Raw genomic sequence first — 21,284 nt, 5'->3', positions numbered from 1 at the left:
GAAAATCCTCGGTGACACTTCAGTCAAAATAAAGTGGAACCTCCTTTACCTTTAACACTGAAGACATTTTCTTTTCGATACAGAGTTCCCTCGCAGCAGATCACATTATGTCTCCGCGAAGCAATTATTTTGGTTAGAAATCCGTGTTGTATCATGGATACGTATGAAGACCCACGTCTGTAGCTCCCTCGCAATATTTACACATGTGACCGCTAATGTTTTAAATAAGTTAACTGCATTTTGATATGATTGTGTATTTTTCATGAAAAAACCGGTAAATGTAAAAAATTACGATGAATATTGATGTTATTTGACATCAGGAATTAGGCTATTTCCAGGTCAACAAAAAATCTTGCTGAAGTCCGGAAAAACGAGCTATAACATTTTAAAATGTTATGAAGGAAATCACCAAAAACAGCAGCAATGTGTGTTTACCCATCCAGTTCCGGCGAAGTAATCATCTGTAAGTCAGATGAACACTACAGCGGGTTAAAGAAGGGTCCTTAAAAATTATATAATGTTCTCATTCGCTTGAAAAACTGTCTGTTAATGAAGGCATATTACAGTATCTGCTGTCTGTTTCCTTGATACCTTTCTTTATAAACACTGAAGTTGTGAAGCTATGTTGACAAAACAGTTTGGAACCGTAACAGTTTACTATTTAGAATTTCAGTGTAGTACAGACTTTTTTCCATGTGCACTTTCAGAGTTATAAATATGGCGAGACGTAATTCTTTTGTCATGTGGAGGCTCCGTAGTTCCTTATTGAATTACGTTTTAATAAGGCAAGGACCTCAGATTTCGATAGATCATATCTGAGAAATACTTTACGATCTGAGATTTCTATGTAATAAGTTATTGACAATCGTCTCGGTTATGATACGAAGAGTAGCTTTTCTAAAATGAACTACCCCACAATTCATCAAAAATGGTGCAAAGAAAAAGAGCCCTTTAATAAGTCTGTAAGATGGGGATTTAAATCCTTTTGCGTGAAAGTGCACAGCTCTTGAAGGTAGAATTGCCTCACTAGCTGCAATGGAATGGTTCAAAGACTGCAATAAACATGCACTTGTCATATCTTTAACACTGAATCCAGCAAACACCCCACGTATATACCGTTATGTTATTTGATCCGTGGTTTGACTCTAGCCAGTCTGTCGACTTTGATAAAATACGTTATACAAACGTTTGGAAACATCAAATGAGAGCCATTGTAGCAGAGTGCTAGACGCCGACTATTTGTTGTGGTCTTGGCTCTCACTGTAAATGTCTGAAGTACAGACGGAGCTTTTCAATTGCCAGGTATGCATGAGAACTAACGGAAGAAGACAGCAAAATTTCTGAAACCGTTTTTCGCTGTCATGTTTACATATTAAGATCTGAAGGGGGTTTTGCTAGACCGACCCAAATTTTCGTTTTCCAACCGTCAGGTTTACACGAATGACCTCTAGAAATCAGTTGTTCCACTTTCTCATATAGTCAGTATAATGCCTTCTCTTCGGAAGTACGTACACAAAGCTCTAATACTTCTACTTTTCCACTACACAAAAACTTCCAAATTAGTCGAGAATTTTCTAAAAGTAGGCCGCAAAATAACGCAAACACGTTTCAGAAACGGATGCGTGTTCACTTGTCAGCGACAAGCTATCGTGGAAGAGGAAATCCGGCAGCAAGAAACTCATTTGCAGAATGGATATTGGAGTGTCTACTTTATCAATTAGAGACGATACCAGGATATCAGTTTACAAAAGTCTGATTTGGCAATCCCATGCAAGTTTAATGTCAATGAGTTTTGTAACTATGTCATTACCTTTTTAAAATCAGAAAAATTAATACTTTTCGAACCCATAGTTGTCACTCGTTTTACGAGTACTACGCGGTGTCGCAGAACTGTTTTGCATCAACGATTCAACGTCTCGCTGATAAAGTGTGTAAGTTTTCTCTGCCATCTGACACACTTATTAACTCAATAGTACCAGAGAGAGAAGGGGGGGGGGGTTGTGAATGTTACACCGTTACTAAACCATAGTGAAGTTTCTTGCTCCACATTTTATTCAAAGAAAGTCATAATTTATAGGTTATATATTAATTACAATTATCAGATCGCCTATGGTACGTTACATACCAAATTAACTACAAAATGCCGTGTTTAATACCCTATTGCAATCGCGAATTTTACGAGGGTATAGTGATCTTGGTTAAGCATACAGAACAGAGAAAATACATTCCGCTGTCAAAAAATTATAATGGACACAGATACCGCTCTTTTGAGATGTCGGAAGGAGAAGTCCATATTTATCGGGAACTGCTTTAGGACAGGGAATATGTGAGCGTTTCACTAGTTGGCACAAGATGAAAATGGGTTTCAGCGGACGTCGAGCGAGGAACACATTTATGAACGCACGCCGCGTGCGCAGAGCAGGTGAGTTAATTTGCGGCAGGCGACACACCGTGTTAAGTGGCTGGCAGAGTGGATACTGAGTAATTACCTAGAGTTGCGAGTGCGCAGATGCAGCGTGCAGTTAACGGCGCTCAGGACGCGAGGGCCGCAGCGAGTAGCCCGCGAGGCGAGAGAATGACGCCCGCGTGGAGAGCGGCGAACCAGCTGAGAGGAAGCGAGAGCGCAACAGTCACGAGCGAGAGCCGCTGATAAACTGCGAGCTGAGCCGAGGCGCGGCTGGCGTGGCGTGCCGTGTAGCGGCGCGGCGCGGCGGTCATCCGTAGGCCTGGTTGCCCGCCCCTCCAGAGATGCTGCAACAGCCTTTGGCGGGGAGCCCGGCTGGCCACCGGTCACACAGATACGGTGCGTCGGCGGCGCAAGCAGCCTCCGACGTAGATACTTAGTGGAGAGCTTACGGGTCCTACACGCGCATCAACCGACCGACCGACAAACTGGGCGTGTATAGGCGTTTTGACCGACCGACCGACCAGCAAACGAGCTTCCCTTGTCTGCCTGTCGGGTGGGTATTGCCACATCACAGCCAATCCCCTCAGCCCTTCCACCCAACAAATTGTGCACTTCGTCTTTTGTTATCTTGAAACTTCCAGTTTCATAAGAAATTTAAAGATTTGAGATGTGTGTATATCTACATCTGCATTTACATCTACATCTACATCTCTCCGCCACCCGACGGTGGGTGGCGGAGGGTACTTTGAGTACCTCTATCGGTTCTCCATTCTCGTGATGTTCGTGGAAAGGAAGACTGTCGGTATGCCTCTGTGTGGGCTCTACTCTCTCTGCTTTCATCCTCATGGTCTCTTCTCGAGATATACGTAGGAGGGAGCAACATACTGCTTGACTCCTCGGTGAAGGTATATTCTCGAAACTTCAACAAAAACCAGTACCGATCTACTGAGCATCTCTCTTGCAGAGTCTCCCACTGGAGTTTATCTATCATCTCCGAAACGCTTTCGCGATTACTAAATGATGCTGTAACGAAGCGCGCTGCTCTCCGTTGTATCTTCTCTGTCTCTTTTATGAACCCTGTCTGGTACGGATCCCACACTGGTGAGCAACATTCAAGCAGTGGGCGAACACGTATACTGTAACCTACTTTCTTTCTAGGCGCTTCAGTCGGGAACCGCGTGACCGCTACGGTCGCAGTTTCGAATCCTGTCTCGGGCATGGATGTGTGTGATGTCCTTAGGTTAGTTAGGTTTAAGTAGGTCTAAGTTCTAGGGGACTAATGACCTCAGTTGTTGAGTCCCATAGTGCTCAGAGCCATTTGAATCTACTTTTTTTTTGTTTTCGGATTGCATTTCCATAGGATTCTTCCAATGAACCTCAGTTTGGCATCTGCTTTACCGACGATCACCTTTATATGATCATTCCATTTTAAATCACTCCTAATGCCTACTCCCAGATAAATTATGGAATTAACTGCTTCCATTTCCTGACCTATTGTATTGTAGCTAAATGATAATGGATCTTTCTTTCTACGTATTCACAGCAGATTACACTTGTCTACATTGAGATTCAACAGCCATTCCCTGCACCATGCATCAATTTGCTGCAGATCCTCCTGCATTTCACTACAATTTTTCACTGTTACAACCTTTCGATATACCACAGCATCATCCACGAAAGCCTCAGCGAATTTCCGATGTTATCCACAAGGTCATTTATGTATATTGTGAATAGCAACGGTCCTACGACACTCCCCTGCTGCACGCCTGAAGTCACTCTTATTTCGGAAGACTTCTCTCCATTGAGAATGACATGCTGCATTCTGTTATCTATGAACTCTTCAATCCAATCACACATCTTGTCTGATAGTGTGCTGTTATTTCTTTCATTACCCGACTGTGGGAAACTGTATCAAACGCATTGCGGAAGTCAAGAATCACGGCATCTACCTGGGAACCCGTGTCTATGGCCCTCTGAGTCTCGTGGACGAATAGAGCGAGCTGGGTTTCACACGATAGTCTTTTTCGAAACCCATGCTGATTCATACAGAGTAGATTTTTAGTCTCCAGAAAAGTCATTTTACTCGAACATAATACGTGTTCCAAAATTCTACAACTGATCGACGTTAGAGATATAGGTATATAGTTCTGCACATCTGTTCGACGTCTCTTCTTGAAAACGGGGATGACCTGTGCCCTTTTCCAGTACTTTGGAACTGGTATCCCATCAGGTCCAGCGGTCTTTCCTCTTTTGAGCGATTTTAATTGTTTTTCTATCCCTCTCTCATCTATTTCGATATCTACCATTTTACCATCTGTGCGACAATCTACAGAAGGAACCACAGTGCAGTCTTTCTCTGTGGAAGTGCTTTGGAAAAAGACATTTAGTATTCGGCCTTTAGTCTGTCATCCTCTGTTTCAGTACCATTTTGGTCACAGAGTGTCTGGACATTTTGTTTTGATCCACCTACCGCTTTGACATAAGACTAAAATTTCTTATAATGCCATGAATATACAATAGAGATGCTAGAAATGAAGCACTAAAAATGTTTCATTTTTCACGAATCCACAACGGTTTTACTTGCCGCACAGTGAGAGTAAAAGTAATTTTTGAGAACACTTTCCTCGTGGAGAACGGCGATGTGGAAAAAAAGTGCTTTAAAATGGGCACAGACATTCTGGACTGCAATGAGACTGATTTTGAAGGGAATCGGTTTCGGTTTTTGGCCATTCTCAGCCCTCATACCTCTGCCATCCGAAATCGGTTACAATCAAAAATGTTATGACGGTCAAAATTGTTGGTGTCCGTCTTTAAAGACTCTATTGTGTGTTTATTTTGTGAATAAAAGTCAGTCGGTTTTCTGTATCTCGGATTTTAGGTTTATTTTCCGATACTTATTCGAAATGAAATCTAAAAACCGAAGTACAGGCAGATTAGGTCTTGGTTTTCGTTTCCATGCATATCTGAAGTAAAACCTAAAAACCGAAATATAGACAGTCAGTTGACGTTTATTCATAAAATATACGAGGGTAATCCCAAAAGTAAGGTCTATTTTTTTTTATAAGTACATAAACACATAGGCGCTTCAGTCTGGAACCGCTACGGTGCAGGTTCGAATCCTACCTCGGGTATGGGTGTATGTGATGTCCTTAGGTTAGTTAGGTTTAAGTCGTTCTAAGTCCTTGGGACTGATGACCTCAGATGTTAAGTCCCATAGTGCTCAGAGCCATTTGAACCATTTTTTTGTTTATTTCTACAATGATTTACATCAGTTTACAACTTGAACATTTAGCTATTTTTCGACATAACCACCTTTCTGCCGATGCATTTTTGTAGACGCTGTGGCAATTTTTGTATGCCCATGGCATACCAGCTCGCCGCCTTGCTGTTCAGAAAGTTATGAACTTCTTCTTCCACCTCGGCGTCGGAGCCGAATCGCTGGGCCACAATTAGCGCTGACAGGTACTGTGACACTGAAAAAACTCAAACGGGCAATTCAGAACCGGAGAAGAGGAATGTTGAGAAAGGGCGCACACATTCTCTATGAAAACGCTCTCCCACACATCGCTCGGCAAACCGTTGGTCTCCCGCAACAGGTTCAGTGGAACATCATCACCCACACACCCTATAGTCCTCACTTGGCACCCAGCGACTATCACCTATTCCCTAGGTTCCGTCGACGAGGTGAAAGAAGAGGTTCAATACTTTCTGAACAGCATGGCGGCGAGCTGGTATGACATAGGCATACAAAAACTGCCACTGCGTCTACAAAAATGCCTCGATAGAAATGGTGATTATGTCGAAAAATAGCTAAGTGTTCAAGCTGTAAATTGATGTAAACCAATGTAGAAATAAACAGATCTATGTACTTATAAAAAATATAGGAGACCTTACTTTTCGGATTATCCTCGTATTTTCTTAATTGTTATAAGTGTTGAAGAGGTCCAGCTTGTACTCAAACCTTGTGTTGTAAACAGCCAAGAGTGGGATTTTATTAAATTCTACCAGTTGCTGAATTCTTCATTTCTTGCATATTTGTTCCTATATTTGTTGTATGATGCGAGCCACCACGATTTGTAGTCTTTCTTCTTCTCATCTGAAATTAGTTTCTTAAGCTTAAAGGTCATCTTTTACGCTGTAACCATAAATAAATCAATAAAGTTTACATGAACGCATTATGCTTTCAGTAGAACGGAAGACCAGTCCAAGTTGCAAATTTTTACTTTTTATTCATTCGATGACTAGTTTCGGCCCTAGGCCGACTTTCAGACCGTCAATTTCGACTTAGTTATGGTGATTTGAAAATGTATCTGGGCCTGAAACTAATCATTGAATGAATAGAGAATAAAAATTTGCGACTTGGACTGGCTTTTCGTTCTACTGATTAACAGATGTTGCTGACCCCAAGCTACGGCAGCGTGCTGGAAGCTCGTAAATCTTTTGTTTGTTTTGCTTAATACGATTTATTTCCTCAGGTGACTGTACATCACCTTGCACGTTTCAGGAGTAATTTTAGATAAAATTGTGGGGAGGAAACAGCACTGACTTTGAAATTCTCTGAAATTCTGCCAATGGCAAGAAATATAAACCTCGTCGCCTACAGCTTCCCTCACGACTACTCGTTTTCGTTAAAAATGGCTTGATGATGTTCATCAGTTCCGGAATGCGTAAGTCTTCCATTCTTAGATAATTACGAAAATAGTAGGATCCCAGTTGCTGAAGTAACAGAAAGTAGGTAAATTTCTTTCCTTGCATTAGCCACTTCTTTGTCCTCCAGCTTGCTATTTTTTTGCCTTGTTGCTTCTAAAACAGCCACGTTAAACCGTCATTTTCATTTGTGTGTACTACCAAGTGAGATCTCGTAGAACATAAACACAATGAACAAATCACAACAACACGGCGGTGCTGTAACCGCTGAGTGCAGTCAGTGCGCTCGTTGTGTAGGCTGCCACGAAATAGGTTGGTCGGTCGGTCGGTCGATAACTTGTGTGAGGAGGGGCCTTTACAAGCCCTACACACATACCAACTGACCGCCGACCAACAGAACAATAGGACCTGTGTAGGCGTTTTGACCAACCAACCGGTGAACTTTCTTGTCGGGATGTTGCGACTACATGACAGACAATCCCACTACCACTTCACTCAATAAATCGTGCCGTGTGTAAAGACTGTCGTGCCAACCACCCGATAAAAGTTCGTCTTTTGTCACTGCGTGCGTAATGAAATGCTGAGTGCGAGACGGACGGAAATTTGAGTTTCTGTAGAAATTTTATGAGTAGAGATGTTTGTGGAACACGTCGTGCAAGGGATATACCAACAGAGATGCGGGAAAGGAAGCACTTTTTCTGTCTTTAACGAATCCATCATGATTTATGTGCCACATAGAGAGAGTAAAATATATTTTACGACTAAACTATGACTATATTTCGGTTTTCTTGTTTTATTTCTGATGCTTACCAGGAATGGTATCTAAAAATCGAACAGCTCACAGATTAGATCTTAGGCTTCATTTCCGATATGTGTCAGACGTAAAACCTAGAAACCGAAATGAACACAGTGAATGGACGTTTCTTCATAAAATATGCTTGATTAATAGTTATAAATCCAACCTGTATCCAAGACTTCTGTTACGAAGATCAAACTAATTTTTTTAAATCCGTTCTGGCAGTTGCTAAACACTTCATTTGTCATAACTCTGTTATTAAATATAGATTTTTTAAAGTAAAAAACCTTCAATACCTACACCATAATTTTCCTATTTCAATTAAATTACGATAACTGCTTTCGGTTGCTTTTTAGAAGCATTTTCAGATCCGTAAAGATATGGAGGAAAAGTAGTCTAAGAAAATTTTGCCTAATCAAGTAGGATATAAAAACACCGTATAAAAACTGACAAAAATATAATGAGGAGTAAATTACATTAATAAAAGTTAACACTTGACAAATCTGTTTAACAGTTTAGTATAAAATATGTTAGTGCTTATAAGATAACGTATCATTCAAAATGTAAACAATCAGTGAATCTGCATAGCTCTAACCATACAATGAATGCATTCGTAAATATCGAGAAAAAATGGTACGAAGTTTAAGAATATCATCCTTAGAAAGTCTTGTTATATACCTGCGAAAACAATTTTAGACCATAAATCTTAAACAAGCTTAAATCTACATAAAAGAAAATTTTAAATTTATAAAAATAACAATGAAACGAAGTTAAAATTATGGATGCTGTATAACATCGTCAAATGGCATCATGCAGTATGTAGGAGGCACATCCTACGTAACTGGTAATAATCCAAGAATAAAATCCAAGAAACTATAAATTAACGGAGACATATAGTTAAAATGATAAAGCAGGAAAGCCGCCTTGTCTAGGTAAATGGCAACGTGCCACATCTAAAAGACACATCAAAAGAGGGAGTCAAAACATATCAAAGTAAAGCGCAGCGCAAAAGAAGTGAATATTTGTTGTATTTATTAGATGATGTGCGCCACTACCATTTCTAGTCTTTCTTCTTCTCACTTGATATGTTTTTCCTAAACTTACAGATGTATCTTTTATGCTACATTCGTAAATCCCTTAATACATCTACATCTACATCTACATCTACATTTATACTCAGCAAGCCACCCAACGGTGTGTGGCGGAGGGCACTTAACGTGCCACTGTCGTTACCTCCCTTTCCTGTTCCAGTCGCGTATGGTTAGTGGGAAGAATGACTGCCGCAAAGCCTACGTGCGCGCTCGAATCTCTCTAATTTTAGATTCGTGATCTCCTCGGGAGGTATAAGTAGGGGGAAGCAATTTATTCGATACCTCATCCAGAAACGCACCCTCTCGATACCTGGACAGCAAACTACAACGCGATGCAGAGCACCTCTCCTGCAGAGTCTGCCACTTGAGTTTGCTAAACATCTCCGTAACGCTATTACGCTTACCAAATAACCCTGTGACGAAACGCGCCGCTCTTCTTTTGATCTTCTCTATCTCCTCCGTCAACCCGACCTCGCACGGATCCTACACTGATGAGCAACACTCAAGTATAGGTCGAACGAGTGTTTAAGCCACCTCCTTTGTTAATGGACTACATTTTCTAAGGACTCTCCCAATGAATGTCAACCTGGTATCCGCCTTACCAACATTTAATTTCATATGATCATTGAACTTCAAATCTTTCCGCACGCATACTCCCAGATATTTTACAGAAGTAACTGGTACCAGTGTTTGTTCCGCTATCATTGTAAGTAGGCTGTTATGTTTTCTTATTGGTAACGCCACATAGCGCTCTGTATGAAAAATCACTGGCTGTGCTGTGCGCAGTCTGTGGCTAGTTTGCATTATTGTCTTGGTGGTCTCGCGGTTCTAGGCGCGCAGTCCGGAACCGTGCGACTGCTACGGTCGCAGGTTCGAATCCTGCCTCGGGCATGGATGTGTGTGATGTCCTTAGGTTAGTTAGGTTTAAGTAGTTCTAAGTTCTAGGGGACTGATGACCACAGCAGTTGAGTCCCATAGTGCTCAGAGCCATTTTTTTGCATTATTGTCTGCCATTGTAGTGTTGGGCAGATGGATGTTAACAGCGCGTAGCGTTGCGCAGTTGGAGGTGAGCCACCAGCAGTGCTGGATGTGGGGAGAGAGATGGCGGAGTTTTGAAATTTGTAAGATTGGATGTCATTAACTGCTATATATTTTATGACTTTTGATTATATTAAGGTGAATACATTGTTTGTTCTCTATTAAAATCTTTCATTTGCAAACTATCCCTATCAGTAGTTAGTGCCTTCCGTAGTTTGAATCTTTTATTTAGCTGGCAGTAGTGGCGCTCGATGTATTGCAGTAGTTCGAGTAACCAAGATTTTTGTGAGGTAAGTGATTTGTGAAACGTATAGGTTAATGTTAGTGAGGGCCATTCTTTGTAGCGATTACTGAAAGTCAGATTGAGTTGCGCTAAAAATATTGTGTATCAGTTTAAGCACAGTCATGTATAAGTTGTTCTAAGGGGACGTTTCATATGTCGACCCTTAGCCGAGGTTACCTCACTGGGATCTTCTGATTTTTTTCTTGTAGTTTGTGTAATTAGTGTAGCTTTTGTTTATTGCTAGCGCGTAATCATAGAGAGAATTTCCTTTGTAGTTGCAGTCTTTCATTGTTGTAAAGTAAAACAGTTGTGGCATGTATGTAGTTTTGCGCAAAGTATTTCGCAGCTGTGCTTGCAATTAACTGGATATTATTTTCAGTGCTATGTTAATGTGCTTTCTTATTTTGTTCTTCAAATTGTGGTTTTCTGTGTTATCGTGTGAAATATTGTGACTATAATGGCGTGTGAAAAACGTAATACTAGGCTCCAAAGTAAACTGAGAAATGACAGTGAAGGCGAAAGCAGTGTGTTAGCGCCACCGAGTAATGAATTAACTAATGTTCAAAGTAGTAATTTGGTAATTGTACATAGGGAAATGGAGCGGGCTGCAAACAATGGTGTAGACAGTGAAACAATTATTGAACAGGGGAGCATTATCGATCGATCGGTCGGCAACATCTCGCCTCAGGAATCGGAAATGACAGAACACAATATTGAAAATACTGTAGACTCAGGTTTTGGGTTCCCACCGTTTTCTCAAATGCGTCAAGACACATTTGCCGCTTGTCAAAATGTGAATGTTGCCGGTGCAAATTCACTGCCGAAAAGCACTGAGGAACATGTTTCAGACATCAGTGCATTGTTATTACAGTTAATGAAACTAATGGGACAAAGGCTACAAAAGTTAGACACAACGCTTGAACAAAATCAGAAACAAATGGGAGAAAATTTTCAAAACTTAGACACAATGGAACAAAATGAGAGACAAACACAGCAAAAGCTTCAAACGTTAGACACAATGGAACAACACCAGAGACAAACACAGCGACAGTTAGACACAATGGAGCAAAATCTTCGGAAGTTAGACACCACACTTGAACAAACACGTGAAGATTTAAATACTGAGTTACATAACATTGAATCGCTATGTCAAAAAATCTGTAATGACATAAAAACACAAATTTGTGAGCATTTTCAACCTATTTTTTGTGGCATGGAAATGCATTACAGAATCACGAAACATCCATAAAAGAACTGCAAACTACTGTTCGTGAAAATCACGACACGTTGCAAGCTAAAATGGACTCAGTTGCATCCACCGATTCGGTTACACAACTTGTAAGAACTCAGGAAAACTTAAAGAACACAGTAGATTCGATTTCAACACAAATGGACACTCTAAAACTTGGTTCAGAAAAACACACTGAGGAAATTTGTTCACTATCGGAGAAAGTAGCCGAACTTTCGGATCAGTTCACTAATTTATCTGCAAAGGTAGAGCATGATTTGAATGACACAAGACCTGTAGCCATCACTGACACAGAAGAATATGAACAAATTAAGAAATTCAAACAAAATCAGAATCAAATTAATACGCAATACAAAAGAGAAATCCGGGAAGTACAAGATCAGTTGACGCAGGTAATACAAAAATTACATATTTCAGAGGACACTCGCGCTCCAACACGGGAAGAGGAACTTAGAAATACGGAAAAACCACAAAATAATAACACAGGGCATTTCGGAAATCAATGAAAGAAACTGCCAAGGTGCACCGAATTTTGAGATGGAACCGCCGACACGACGTAACAATGACCGATATGCTATTCGCTGACACGATGATTTTGACTATAAGCTGTTCATTACTAAATGTAACTTCAAAACATTTAAGAATTCTGGCAACGACATTCATCCACAAGCGTGGCTCCATCAATTCTCTCATTGTTTTCCTCCCAACTGGTCATTAGAGCACAGATTAGAATTTATGTGTGGCTACTTGGAGAATGAACCAGCTGTAAGAATGCGATCGGTCATTCACGATTGTCACAGTGAAGGGGAATTTTACCATGCCTTCCTCTCAGCGTATTGGTCTCAAGCTACACAAGACCGTATAAAACATAGCATCATTATGATGAAACATTTCGAACATCTGAATTTTCCAGTCTTGTGAAATATTTTGAAGACATGTTGCACAACAATCAGTACCTGTCAAACCCATACAGCCCGTCAGAACTCATCCGCATTTGCTTAACCAAATTACCTGAACATTTACGACATATTATTTTGGCAGGACGTTGCAAGGATGACACTGAAGCTTTTTAGGGACTGTTACAAGAACTGGAAATTGACACTGACAATCGCGGAACGCGAAAACAGGAGCACAACAATTACAGGTCACATCTGTCACAATTCCGCGATGACAGAAATAATACACGACAAGGCTATTCTTACAACGTAAATCGGGACCAAAACAGACACCACCCGTATGACAACTGCTGGAAGAGTAGTAATAACTACAGGGAAAGGTCGCCTCTCCGCGGTAATGACTATCACAGAGACAATCAGAGAAACAGAAAATATGGAAACCAAAATAACTATTATCAAGGGAGACAGAATAACTTCAGACGCAACGATGCAGCGCGCAATTACGATTCAGGGAGAAATTCTCCACCATGTGACCGACAAGAAAGAAACTATGGAATCTACCGACATGACGACAGACGATATGATCGTAACGACAGACCTGAATTGCAGCAGAACTGGCGGGATTCAAACAGAGCAGGGCCCTTTCGACAAGGTGAATTGTAGAAGTTAGGTCTCCAAATCCCAATAACGACGCGTGCCAACAAAGAGACAATAGGCAATGACTCACACCGCTGGCAGCCACAAAATGTACGTATGAAACTGACGACGCAGCTGCCGTAGCTAGTAATTACGTAAAAATGGAGGACATTATGGACATCTTACTCCAGGAACACGACGTAAAACATAACAACTTTGCATATCCTGTGATTCACATTACTGTAAATGACGTAAAATTTACGGCAGTACTTGACTCTGGCAGTCCCTTTTCAGTAATTAGTGAAACAGCTTTTAGCAAATGCAACAAATCGAACGACTGCCCCACACGTCCGTTACGTAAGATTAAATTACAAGGTGCAATCGTTGGAAAAAGTGTAGATGTACGCCAACAAACCAACTTAGAATTCTTTTGTCAAAGCCACAGCTTCTCTATGAACTTTCTTATTGTTCCATTGTTGTTCCATGGGAACTATACTGGTAGTAGACTTTTTGAATGAATACAAAGCAATCTTAAATTTTCACGATGCTGAAATAAGTTTAGAGAAAGAAGTCAATAGCTTTGAAATTTGAAGATTGGCTCTCAAACCATGACGAAGAAATTAATCGGCTTTACCTCCTGTTAGACAACAGTTCGGAATTTTCGACGGAACTTGACACTATCAATCACTCTGCAAGTACTGACAGGGATAATATCGACGGCGCATTTGAAACTAATGAGTTAATTCAGAATAAAATTCAAACAATTGAGAATTGTAATGACACTGATAGGCAGGACCTTTTTCAGATTTTACAAGCACATTCCACAGTTTTTACTCACAAAACAGGGACAATCAAGGGATTTCAATACCAATTTCGTGTTCGTGAGCATACTAAATTTAGTGTTAGACCATAAGTAATTCCAGCACATTATAGGGACCGTGTTAGAACAGAAATACGATCTATGCTTGACGAGGGCGTTATTGAGCCTGCAGTAAGCTCATACAACAATCCATTACATGTTGTTGAGAACAAAAATGGATTGATCAGGCTTGTCTTAGATTCGAGACAAATCAATACTATCATCATTCCTGAAACAGACAGGCCGCAAACGTTGGAAGAACTTCTTCAAAACTTTAATGGTATAAAAGTGTTGGCTTCTATTGATCTCAGATCCAGCTTTTATCAGATCGAACTTCATCCACAATGTAGAAAATACACAGCTTTCCTTTGTTTCGGTGTTTGTTATCAGTTTCGGTTTGAACATTTCTTCGGCAGCATTCATTCACGGGCTAAATTCCACATTACCTGAGCTCTTAAAACGTCACATCACCTTATATGTGGACGATATTCTGATAGCAGAAGCCTCATGAGAACAACATAATCGCATCCTCAACAGCGTGTTACATATTTTTGCAGAATCTGGAATTACAGTTAACTTGGAAAAGTCTGAATTTGGTAGGACAAAGGTGAAGTTTTTGAGACATATTATTTCTTCTGAAGGAATTCAGCCGGCTCCTGAAAAGTTAGATGCAATCAGAGCCATTCCAGTTCCATCCACAAAAAAACAAGTCCGCAGTTTTATAGGTCTCGTAAATTATTACCGTCGTTTTCTGAATATGCAAATTCTAGTTACACCAAAACTTTGTTCTCTCACTGGAAAAAATACTATTTGGAACTGGGACGAACAAGCACAGTTGGAATTCAATTCTTTGAAAGAATCGCTACTTAACGTGCCAATACTAGCTCATCCAGATCTGTCACACGATTTCTGCCTTAGCACGGATTCTTCTAAAGTCGGTCTTGGTGCCCATTTTTTTTCAAGAAGCCATAGAAAATGACAGTACCGTTCAGAAAACCATTGCTTTTGCTAGCCGAGTGCTAACAAAATCTGAAAAAAATTATTCCGTTACTGAATTAGAAGCTTTAGCTATCGTTTGGGCATTTAACAAATTCCGTTTCTTTCTTTCTGGTAAGCACGTAAAAGTATACAGTGATCATCGTGCATTACAATTTCTTATGTCTTCAAAATTAAATCATGATAGGTTAAAACGGGCATTGTTTCTGCAAGAATTCCACTTCACAATAGTCTACATTCCTGGCAAGGAGAACTTTGTTGCGGACGCACTGTCACGCGCACCGGCTGGGCTTGAAAAACGTAATACAGAAGGCAACCTCGAGAAAAATTACAGTATTCTTTATATTCAGAAAGTCGCCTTTGAAAACTTCATCACCACATCTTTAAAGGACATTGCTCATGAACAAGATAAAGATCCGATTTGGAAAGACATCAAAAGCACATGGCATGAAAAGACACTCACACAGATTCGGTATTATTATCTGGTTAGAAACAACATACTGTTCAAACGCTGCACTGTTGATGACAAGCTATGGGTACTTTGCATTCCTGACGATTTTGTTAATAAGCTCATTTGGTACATTCATTTCAGCTATGCACATTTTGGTCCACGAAAGTGTAATCATATTCTTCAGACGACTTGTTATTTTAACAATATGGAAAAGAGAATTCGAAGAGACTTGTCTATTTGTAAACTTTGTCAAAAGGCGAAACCATCTACTGTCTAACATCGTGCTCCGTTGTTTCCTATCATTCCTTCTAAATTAAAAGAATTTTCTGCTGTTGATCTCTTCGGACCGCTTGTCAGAACATCTAATGTATTTTCGTAAGTTCTAGTCGCTGTTGAACTAACTTCAAAATTTGTTTCTTTGACACCGTTACGTAATGCCACTGGACGGTTTGTATCCAACGCCTTTGTTAAAAATTTCTTACGTGAAGTTGGGCACGTTAGTAAAGTCATTTCAGATAACGGACCGCAATTCAGATCTGCTGTTTGGTCACGCATGCTTCGTAACCATAAAATCAAATCTGTTTTTATTTCATTGTACTCTGCACATTGTAACCCGTCTAAACGGATTAGAAAGAAATCAATAAGCTTTGCAGACTTTATTGTCACAGAAAGCATCAGCATTGGGACGGATATTTACACTTATTTCAAAACGTGCTGAATGAAATGCCTCATAACTCCACTGCTTTACCACTTATTTTTGTACTGAAGAATAAAGAACCACCGAACAGAATCAGAGAGCTTGTACCTTTTCCGAATACACGTAAACTTCGACACAGAGACATAATTAATTTGGCTATTAAAAATATAAATTCTGCTGCAGACAAAAGGAGAAAATTACACGGTAAAGCAAATGCAAAGAAATTAAATATTGGTCAGAAAGTTGTCATTAAAGCTCATTCATTGTCACATAAGAAGAAACACTTGAGTCACAAACTCTTTCTAGTTTAGAATGGACCTTACAGAATGTGACGTGTATACCACATGATAATTGTGCTGAAGTTGAAACTCTGCGTACTGGGAAGAGTAAAGGTTTACACCACATTTCACATGTAAAACCGTTTATTGAAAGATAATCTGCTTTTTAACTTTGTCATTGCCATAAAACATTTCACTTAACATTTCTAGTATGCTTTGTGACACTGAGAAACTGTTAACATACAACAATGTTTTGAAGTTAACTATCCAGTCTAGAACCTAGGGGACATTTTTAAACAGGAGTTACGAATGCATTGTTATAGTGAACAAACGACACAGTGTTCTTACTTGTACATTCTTGCTTGTTAGTTGCACGATTACGTAACGACTATAGGGATTACATACTTAGAACATATACTGTTAATGAGATTTTAATGCAACATTTTGGTTTAGTTGAAAAGACATTCTTTATTTGAAGTACTTTCTGTGTCATTAAAGATGACTTAGCATTTGGTTTCTTTGATAGCTACACGATTATATCACGACGCTACTAATGTGTGACACAATATACATTGTGCTTTTGCGGTGTATCTGTTTTATATCTGCACAGTTTTTCTGAAATCTTATGGGAAGGAAAACGTGTTTTAGTAGTAACTTTGTGGTATAGCTACAATGAGACAGCCTTTTCTGTAGCACAACAATACGTTACAGTACAGTACTTACTTCATCACGGCAGTAAGCGTAGTAACTACGATATCTATACGCAAAGCATTTCACTTTTGTTTATCATGAGGTAAGTACATTGACTTCTGCAGAACTTAGCTTTCGGAGGACGATAACTACGACACTTCCACAGAGATTATCTTACAACAAGACGCACAGTTTAGCGCTACAGTACACGTATTTGAGTGATTAATTTTGTACTTAAAATATTTATTTTTAAAGATATTTGATGTACAATGATACAAAGGTTTTCCGTGACACATTTCATTCCATTGCTGTAATATGTAACACCTGAGGATATAATTACATTAATCCTCAGGGGGGTACACACTTACTTTGCGTACCACGTGTATGGCAAGCACAAGGAGCCCTAGCTAATATGGTATTTGCTTATACAACTTTACACATTGGTACACAGAATTACACAGCTATGTGATCATTTAACTGAGAGAGACAAATATTTATTTTACTACATCAGTGACAGATGTTTACGTAATTAGACAGTTGGATAACTTCAGATTTATGAAATTGTATTTTGTCTGTACTTTGTGAACTGTTCATATTTTTTCAGAACCATTGTGGTACTATGAGAGCTTTTAATGACGTATTTGGTATGGGATCATGATTTTTAAAGTACGTTTGAGGTAGATGACACTTTTGACATGAGGAGACTTTTTTTTAGGTTTTGAAATTATTGGAGGAAGCTACGGCGATTTTGAGAATTTGACTGAGGTGTTATGATGTTATTATTACGATTATGTGTATTATGCTGTTGCGGTATGTTTATGATCAATAAGCTGATGCTATATGAGTTATTTGATCACGCTAAATATCTGTTATGATGAAATATTGAAGAAGTGTCGACGAATAAGGTAAGTAATAATGAGTAGTGGTTAGGGACTCCAGGGACTCTGGTTTGTGAAAAAGGTGGTTGGAAACCAAGAATCGTACTCTAAGAGTTATGAAATGTATGTAAATGCGTGAATGTATGACAATGCCGACGGAACTTTTTTGGACACTGTTACATCAATAGGATTTTGTTTCTACAGATTTGTAACGCAAATTCTTGACCTGTGAAATTTTTTATATGAGACTGCCACTGTAGTGGAAACTGGTGTCGTAAATATTTCGGTAAGAAAGTTAAGTGACCACCTGCACGTAATGTGTCGTGGGCAGCCAGTTGCGCGACAGCCACCTGGAAACAAGCCATTAGTGTGTGCCTTTCAGAAGCACAGATGGAGAAAAGAAAGGGGGCAATTATCCTCGCTATTGACATTCCTTTGTAGAAAGCATCGCAAATGCGACACGCTCAAACTTGAAAACATATGATTATACTGAGGAGCTCTTAATTTATGATATTTACTAAAATGCCTAATGAAATGATGAGAAACATTTTACATCTATTGTCTTTGTAGTTGAGAGATTGCTCATTTTGTTTAATATCTAGTTTCTTGTCGCACTGCAGCATTGGTTAAAATAAAATTTAATACATGTACTAATATAACTATTTTCTGTCTACAGACCCAGTAAAGAATAATTTTATGATGTACTTTCGGAAAAAAAGGAGGAACACAAATAGACATTTCCTCTCACAGGAACTGTATAAATAATTTTTTAACGACTTGGTAACTTTCTTGCAGAGTAAGTTTTTGTGATGTATCACTCTAGTGTTAAGATGTGATATAGGTATTAAACATGGCCATTTTTACTGTAATTTTTTTTCTGCTTGAACTTTGTCATGTTTAGATATAAGTTATTGCATTTGCTGCTGCTTGCTTTGACAATTTGCATTTTTTTTATCATTGCTGTTTGTGTTAATTCTTTTGTGCTGCTGCATTGCCTCGTCCCGTAGTTTATGCATCTGAGCTCAGTAGATTTATGTTAGCTTAAGATGGGGAAGGCTATATAAGAGAACGAGTTGTGATGAATTGGAAGAAGTGCATTGAGAACCTGCTATAAGAAAATGGTTTGGCCAAAAAAGGATTTTGGAAGAGGATATGAACAAAAAAGTAGGGTTTAGGGACAAAAGGTTTAGGTAGGATTTTCTTGGAAATAAATGATGAGGTAAGATAATGAAAAATAAATAATGAGGTAAGAAATATGTTAAAATATAAATACAGAAAGCATGCTTGGATAGAATTTTTTGGTGGAAACAAATGTTGAAATAAGAGAAAAGATATATAGAATGAAGTTTTGGGGTGGACTGCAGCACCAAATGTTACACTGAAAACAAACCCTGTCCTTTCCTTCTGTGTTATTCTGCTATGAGTTTGTATACTCTTGTGTATTTCTGTTTTTCCTGTCTGTATGTGTTTAGCTAATATGATTTATGTTGTAAAATTTTTCTGATAATGTGATATTTACCTTGTAAAGATACTTAGACATTATTTATTCTGTTTTATTTTAATGCTCATGTGTGAAGTTAATGTTTCCAAATTTATTCTGATCTTTTATGTTTGTACTTACGTCATAATTCCTGTAACACTGATGTACATGTTAATTTCTATTCTTTTGTAAAGCCTGTTTTAATACAAATGTTATCTGTATTGTTATGTTATTTAATGATGTAATTTGTACCTTTGTTATTGTATTCTTATGTTATAAAATTGTAATTGACACCAGTTCATCAAATTAAGTAACTTGTAAGTTACATTTCACTGCACACATCCTGTTGGTCGTAGTATATGGACAATATGTGAGAAGTAGGGACTGATAGTGTTTGCACGTGTGTTAATAATTCAGCAAGGGACTGGATAACAGGATTGATGGTTCTAAGGACGTCTAAAAAAAATTCTAAGTGCACAAGTGATGGTTATGGACTTGCTATATTATCCGCAAGACTCTTCAATGGTGATTGTGCACCTGCACAGTCAAACAGATGGCTGCTGGCCATCTCGACAAGAACTACAGTGGGTCTACACCTTTGATGACACACCAATAACATTATTTCTACAAGGACTGCACTGGATCTGCACCTCTGGTGGCCCACCAATACCATAATCTCTAACAAGTCTACAGTGGTCTGCTCTGTGATGACGTACCTACCAATATTCTTCAAAACTTCGACTGACTCTGCTGTGGGTTTGCTCTGTTGTGGCCCATTACCTGTCAGCATGTCAAGAGTCAGCACTGTCTTTCCGTTGGGAGGACAACACCACTTCTTCAAGACTGCATGGAAATCCACTACTTCTGTGTGCATTTGCTTTTACTGCTCAGACTTTGAGAAAAAAAACACTGCAATTTTACTGTGATGAATGATCAGGACTGTCTTTATGGACTGTGAGAAAATTTTAGTTTTTGACCAACATTGTATTAATAAGTGTGTGCATTTGATATCTTTCTTGCTGTAATTATGAAAAAAATTTCAAATCTATATTGGCCAGTGCCCTAAACAATTTGTAAAATTTTTTTGTGGGGAGCATGGGGGCTATGTAAGTAGGCTGTTTAAGTTTTCTTATTGGTAACGCCACATAGCGCTCTGTATGAAAAATCACTGGCTGTGCTGTACGCAGTCTGTGGCTAGTTTGCATTGTTGTCTGCCAGTGTAGTGTTGGGCAGATGGATGTTAACAGCGCGTAGCGTTGCGCAGTTGGAGGTGAGCCGCCAGCAGTGGTGGATGTGGGGAGAGAGAAGGCGGAGTTTTGAAATTTGTAAGACTGGATGTCATGAACTGCTATATATATTATGACTTTTGATGATATTAAGTAAATACATTGATTGTTTTCTATTAAAATCTTTCATTTGCTAACTATCCCTATCAGTAGTTAGTGCCTTCTGCAGTTTGAATCTTTTATTTAGGTGGCAGTAGTGGCGCTCGCTGTATTGCAGTAGTTCGAGTAACCATGATTTTTGTGAGGTAAGTGATTTGTGACACGTATAGGTTAATGTTAGTCAGGGCTTTTCTTTGTGGCGATTACTGAAAGTCAGATTGCGTTGCGCTAAAAATATTGTGTGTCAGTTTAAGAACAGTCATGTATAATTGTTCTAAGGGGACGTTTCATCATATAATCATAAAATAAAGGATCCTTCTTTCTATGTATTCGCGATACATTACATTTGTCTTTGTTAAGAGGCAGTTGCCACTCCCTGCACCAAGTGCCTATCCGCTGCAGATCTTCCTGCATTTCGCTGCAGTTTTCTAATCCTGCAACTTCTCTGTATACTACAGTATCATCCCCGAAAAGCTGCATGGAATAATAATAAAGTTTACATGAACATTTTTTGTTTTATTTATTTC

General features: G+C 39.2%; 1 protein-coding gene across 2 annotated transcripts in view; it reads right to left on the bottom strand.

Annotated features, from left to right (window-relative positions):
* The window catches only part of LOC126284013 (lysosome membrane protein 2-like), a 395,168-nt gene that overhangs the window by 320,386 nt on the left and 53,498 nt on the right, over window positions 1-21,284 (bottom strand). Inside the window, exon 1 of one of the 2 annotated variants that reach the window (XM_049982555.1) lies at window positions 2,490-2,831. The exons of the other annotated variant lie outside the window; for it this stretch is intronic. The gene's annotated coding sequence lies outside the window, so the exon portion shown is untranslated. Of the gene's footprint in view, window positions 1-2,489; window positions 2,832-21,284 lie in introns of those variants that run through there. 2 annotated transcript variants of the gene reach the window in all.

Source organism: Schistocerca gregaria, chromosome 8 (assembly GCF_023897955.1).
Source record: "Schistocerca gregaria isolate iqSchGreg1 chromosome 8, iqSchGreg1.2, whole genome shotgun sequence".
In the NCBI taxonomy this organism is placed as follows: Eukaryota; Metazoa; Arthropoda; class Insecta; order Orthoptera; family Acrididae; genus Schistocerca; species Schistocerca gregaria.
The sequence above is the reverse complement of the archived record's forward strand: the minus strand, read 5'-3'. Positions and strand labels throughout refer to the sequence as shown.